A 6,000-nucleotide genomic window follows, 5' to 3' on the forward strand; every position below is an offset into this window, starting at 1 on the left:
AAGCACAGGCCTGGGAATCAGAAGGAACTGGGTTCTAATCCTGATTCCACCATCTGTCAGCTATATAACTTTAAGGAAATCACTTCACTTCTCTGGGCCTCAGTTACCACTTCTGTAAACCGGTTATGACCGAGTCCCACTTGGAACAAGGACTCTGTCCAACCTGATTTGTAAAAATAATGTTAACAATAATGATGGTATTGGTTAAGTGTTGTGACAAGCACTGTTCTAAGCACTGGGGTAAATAAAAACTAATCAACTATCTACCCTAACACTTAGTACAGTATCTGAGACAGTAAAAGCTCAAACATAATTTTAAAGTAATCCAATCAGGCAGTCCTTGTCCCACATTACTTATATCCATCCCAGCACTTAGTACAGTCCCTGGCACATACTAAGTCCTTAAATACCATTATTCATTCATTCATTTAATGGTATTTATTGAGCACTTACTGTGTGCAGAGCACTATACTAAGCGCTTGGAAAATACAATTCGGCAACAGATAGAGAATTCCTACCCAACGACAGGTTCACAGTCTAGAAGGGGGGGAAGACAGACAATGAAACAAGTAGACAGGCATCAATAGCATCAGAATAAAACTATAGATATATACACATCATTAATAAAATAGAATAATATGTACATATATGTGTGTGTATATATATATGTATATACACGAACAACGTGGCTCGGTGGAAAGAGCACGGGCTTGGGAGTCAGAGGGCATGGGTTCAAATCCCTGCTCTGCCACCTGTCAGCTGTGTGACTGTGGGCAAGTCACCTCACTTCTCCGTGCCTCAGTTACCCCATCTGTAAGATGGGGATGAAGACTGTGAGCCCTATGTGGGACAACCTGATTACCCTCCATCTACCCCAGCGCTTAGAACAGTGCTCTGCACCTAGTAAGAGCTTAACAAAAACATTATATACACACAAATGCTGTGGGGTGGGGAGAGGGGTTTCAGTCAAAAGGGGAGGGAGAACAGTTACTGAATTCCCATTTGACAGATGAGGAAACCGAAGCCCAGGGATGTGAAGTGACTTGCCCAAAGTCCACAGCAACCCAGATGCTGACTCCCAAGCTCAAGCCCTCTCCACTAGGTCACACTTCTCCGTGGAAAGTAATTTGAGGATGATCGCCGACGACAGAGCTGTGTGGCCAAATTATTTCTACTAGTAGAAGAGAATGAGCTAAGTCCCCATCATATGAAGTAATGATTTGCCAAGCCTTGAAACCTTAAATCACACCCAAAAAAAGGGAGGGAAAAGACGTGTTAACAAGATGCGTTTAAAAGAGGGGCAGGCAAGGCGGTTGCATTACAAAATCCACTGCCGAAAGCTTTTCCTAGTGGCTGCTGCATTCAAGGGGCAGAAGAGGAGTGTGGGGGCCAGTGGGCTGGACTCCAGGCTAAGATTCCGATGGATCTGGAGGGTTTGGGGGCGGTCACTCAGAGGGGTAGGGAGGTAGTTACAGTCACCTACCACAGAGTGCAGAATCAAGTTCTAAATCAAGCACAGTGACTGTGAACACTTGATCAATGTAGAGGTGGGAACGAGGAGGAAGAAGGAATTAATAGTATTTATTGAGCACAAGGCATAAAAGGCATGGGCTGTAAGTGTCACGGGTAGCTGAAAATTCTAAGAAATTTAGGGTGGAGTAGCGTCAAAACTCCCTTAAGTTGGGCAGCAGCGGCATGGGAGACAGTCGAGGGTGAAGACTAAGTCTTACTGCAAGGAATGAGGCAGCGCTAAACCACTCCTATATTTTTAACTAAGAAAACTGTATGGATCCACTACCAGGATGATTTCGGATGGAGGTGGGGCCTCCTGGAAGAAATGGTTCCATGGTGTCGCTATGGGTCGGAGATGACAACAGCATAAGACAAGGATCAGTGGTATTAGAGTGCTTGTTAGGTGCAGAGCCCTGCACTAAGTGCTTGAGAAAACAGACTTCAGAGTTGGCAGATTCCCTGCCCACAAAGAGTTTACGGTCTAGAGTGGGAGTCCGTAACATTTAGGGAGAAGGTTGTTGGTGACCCGACAGAGCAGTCTCAATCGAAAGACCTAACAACTTTGCCAACAATAATAATAGTGGTATTTGTTAAGTGCTCACTATTTGCCAGGCGCTGTCAGAGAAGCAGTGTGGCTCAGTGGAACGAACAAGGGCTTGGGAGTCAGAGGTCACGGGTTCGAAGCACAGCCCTGCCACTTGTCAGTTGTGTGACTGTGGGCAAGTCACTTCACTTCTCTGTGCCTCAGTTCCCGCATCTGTAAAATGGGGATTAAGACTGTGAGCCTCACGTGGGACAACCTGATTACCTTGTATCTACCCTAGCGCTTAAAACTGTGCTCTGCACATAGTAGGCGCTTAAATACCAAATTATTATTATAAGCGCTGAAGTGGATACAAGCCAATTGGAGTGGACACAGTCCCTGTCCCCCATGGGGCTCACAGTCTTAATCTCCACTTTACAGATGGGGGAACTGAGGCCCAGAGAAGGGAAGTGACATGCCCAAGGTCACACAGCAGACAAGTGGCCGAACCACTATTAGAACCGGGTCCTTCTGCCGTGAGCAAAGGGATTTTAGTTGGGGGAGGTGGGTGCCAGAAGAGGTTATAAACCTCGAGCTGCCATTTTGGATCATTTCAGGCCCGACTAGATAAGATTTGTGTCTTGCCTGCGTGTCCAGGCTAGCCAACTGACAGGGGTTATCACCCCAGGAACTGGCCATCCATGGTTTTTGCTGACAGAAGGGGGCCAAAACCAGCTTGTAGAAGGACAAGAAAAAAGCAGGTAGCGCTCTCTATCCCTCTCACAAACACACACACAGTCATTCTCGACTCTTCCTTTGCATCAGTACCACTGACTAAAGAAAGTTGATTCCCATTTAGAGCACCACTTTCCTCAGTGACCCCGCTGACTCACTTAATCAACTTCCCAAGGCAGCCAAAGAATTTCCCAGACCACCCCTTTATCCTCCACAGGAAAGTACGAAATGCAATCCAGTGTGATTCGGCCAATCTCTCCCTTTCACTAATCCCTAGTGAATAATCAGGCATCAGGCAGGGGGGATTAACTAGATTGTCTCATTATTATTGCGAGCACTAAAGAGTAGGGGCTAAGTAAGCACCCCAACAACCGATCTATAAAGATGAGAACAGGAACTCTTCCAACTCTATTACTTAAGACCGAGACACGGCCCGCAAATTGGAAATGAACTGGTTTTCATTACAAGATAATGAACCAAAATGATGAAAGGTGAAGCTCTGACTCACTAAAAGGAAAAGGAGATTTTCCTCACCCTGCTGTCCTTTACGTTTCAAGGGGAAGGGAAGAGAAAGTGGAATGTGTGTGCTTGGAGATATGAAAAGCAACTTCTGCCCTGTCAATAATTGTGGTATTGAGTGCTTACTATATGCAAAGCACTGTACGGAGCACTGGGGTAAACACACGATGACCAGGTTGGACATAAACTTGAGCCCTTTGTGGGACAGAGACTAAGTAGGAGGGAGTAGGACTGAAAATCTTTTTTACAAATGAGGAAACTGAGGCACAGAGAAATTAAGTGAAACAGCAAACCTAGTGGACAAGTGAGAAACAGGATGTCCTAATGGATGGAGCTTGGGCATGGAAATAATAATGTTGGTATTTGCTATGAGCTTACTATGTGCAGAGCACTGTTCTAAGCGCTGGGGTAGACACAGGGTCATCAGGTTGCCCCATGTGAGGCTCACAATCTTAATGCCCATTTTACAGATGAGGTAACTGAGGCACAGAGAAGTTAAGTGTCTTCTCCACAGTCACACTGCTGACAAGTGGCGGAGCCGGGAAATCAAAACCGACTGGATTCTAATCCTGACTCCCCAACTTGTCTGCTGTGCGAACTTGACAAATTCACTTCTCTGTGCCTCTACTCATCTGGTGATTGAGACTGTGGGCCCCACATGGGACATGTACAGTGTCCAAACTGGTTAGGTGCTATCCACCTGAGCGCTTAGCACCGTGCCTGTCACGTAGTAAACATAAAAAATACGATTAAAAAAGTGAAGTCGGGATTAGAACGCAGGGCCTCAAACTCCCAGATCCGTGTGCTTTCCATTAAGCCATACAGCTCTCTGTAGTTTTAAAGTTCTCAGAAATTCAGCCATCAGGACTGATTTCCGCGGGCGAGATTTCCGCGAAATGGTGCAATCCCACAGGATATTCCTAGGATCAGTTCTGAGTGGTGCTTAGAGACTGATCTTTCCGAGAAAAACCACAGACTCCCTATTGGTCAGTGCTCCAAGGATCCTCCGGCGGTGTCAATCTGGAAGTGAGACTGGTAGGGAAGCAGAGCCAGATGGGAAACCAGAATGGAGCCTGTTTGCCATTTATTTATCTCCGTCTCCTCAGCTGTAACGTTCTCTACAGTCACCTCTGGCGTTGCCAGCCATTTCGCCTCAGACCCAAGTTGCCTCCAATGACTGCCAACACCTGGGCACTGATTCAACTCCACACAGCTGGGTTTGCAGGGGGAGGAGTCCGCCTCCTCAGCCAGCCCCCTGCTTGGGCCCTGCAATTTCATTCTTTCAATCGCATTTACTAAGCACAGAGCACTGTACTAAGCGCTTGGGAGATTACAACAATAAAAAAAGACACATTCCCTGCCCACAATGAGCTCACAGTCTGGAGAGGGAGACAGACATTAATATAAAAGCTGGCAGTACCCCTCCCCAAGCCTCTGAGATATTTCACATCCAGTGAAACGCCAATCTATAACAAGGATTCCCTGATATTTTAAGCCAAGGATCTAGCAGTTGGACAGCACCAGAAACACATTAGTCCCGGTGCTAACTCGGGTTGCAAAAATAATAACGTTTATCGAACACAAACGCTAGGGAGCTGACGATAGTTGGAAGACATTCCCTGCCCTTGAGGAGCTTACGGTCTGACAGAGGAGACTGACGCTAAAGATTAAAAACACAGGAAAGCAATATGATTCCACAAGCCTATATACTCACATTATTATCTCCACCCATTCTAACGGCCCCTTCCACTGGCTTCACGCATCATACTTTATCACAAAAATATATGCTGAAGGGCTCTCAGGAAGCCATTTGGTTTACCTCCAAATACTCAGCAACACAGTTCACTCTGCATCCCAGTGAGGTTTTAAACACCAGTCGTCCCACAAAATTATGCCCCATCGCCGATAAAGATGGGTGAATCTATAATACCTATAATATGTACCTATTGCTTTAGGTATAGACCTGTAATACTTAAAGTGCTCAACCCTAACCCATCTTCAAATTCAGCATTCAAAGAAACAAGAGAGATGTGGATTCTGGCTGGAATCCAAAAGGAAACTCCGCCTGAGGGCTTTGAACAACTGAAACACTCTGATTAACCATGTCAGCTAATAAATCATATTTTCACGCACTTCCATTGCAAGAGCCTGCAAGAAAGTAACTTCCAAACCAAATTTGGAAGCCACAAACTAAGATTTACATCGGGGAAAAACTCCAAGATAGACCAGCGACGCCTTCCTCACCACCTACCTTGTCATCAGTTTAGTCAGAGGACCCAGAGACAGCTTAGCAGATAGTTCTTACTCACCCACTAAGAAGAAAGAACGAGAAAAACGTGCTCCTCCCTACCACCTTTATAAAAATCAGGTGTGGGGATGGGCTCCACCCAGGCCCTCCTCCTACAGGATTGCCCATTGACCAGGAGGCAGGCCCCAATGCTTCTTGGGAAATGTAGTTTCTCCTTGTCATCTCCAATCAATTCAGTCTTCATTGAGCGCTCACTGCATGCAGAGCACTGTACTAAGTGCTTGGGAGAGTACAACAGAACAATACAACAGACATATAATAATAATGTTGGCATTTGTTAAGCGTTTACTATGTGCAGAGCACTGTTCTAAGCGCTGGGGGAGATACAGGGTCATCAGGTTGTCCCACGTGGGGCTCACAGTCTTCATCCCCATTTTACAGATGAGGGTATTGGACTGCGAAG

At 46.0% G+C, this 6,000-nt stretch overlaps 1 long non-coding RNA gene across 2 annotated transcripts in view; it reads right to left on the minus strand.

Annotated features, from left to right (window-relative positions):
* Nucleotides 1-5,607, minus strand: part of LOC120638850 — a 198,734-nt gene extending 193,127 nt beyond the window's left edge. For both annotated transcript variants that reach the window (XR_005660853.1, XR_005660852.1), the window contains exon 1: nucleotides 5,541-5,607. This is a non-coding gene — a long non-coding RNA (uncharacterized LOC120638850). The remainder of the gene's footprint in view (nucleotides 1-5,540) is intronic.
* Between the last annotated feature and the right edge of the window lie 393 nt (nucleotides 5,608-6,000).

The sequence above is a fragment of the Ornithorhynchus anatinus genome, chromosome 15 (genome assembly GCF_004115215.2).
Source record: "Ornithorhynchus anatinus isolate Pmale09 chromosome 15, mOrnAna1.pri.v4, whole genome shotgun sequence".
NCBI classification, from domain to species: domain Eukaryota; kingdom Metazoa; phylum Chordata; class Mammalia; order Monotremata; family Ornithorhynchidae; genus Ornithorhynchus; species Ornithorhynchus anatinus.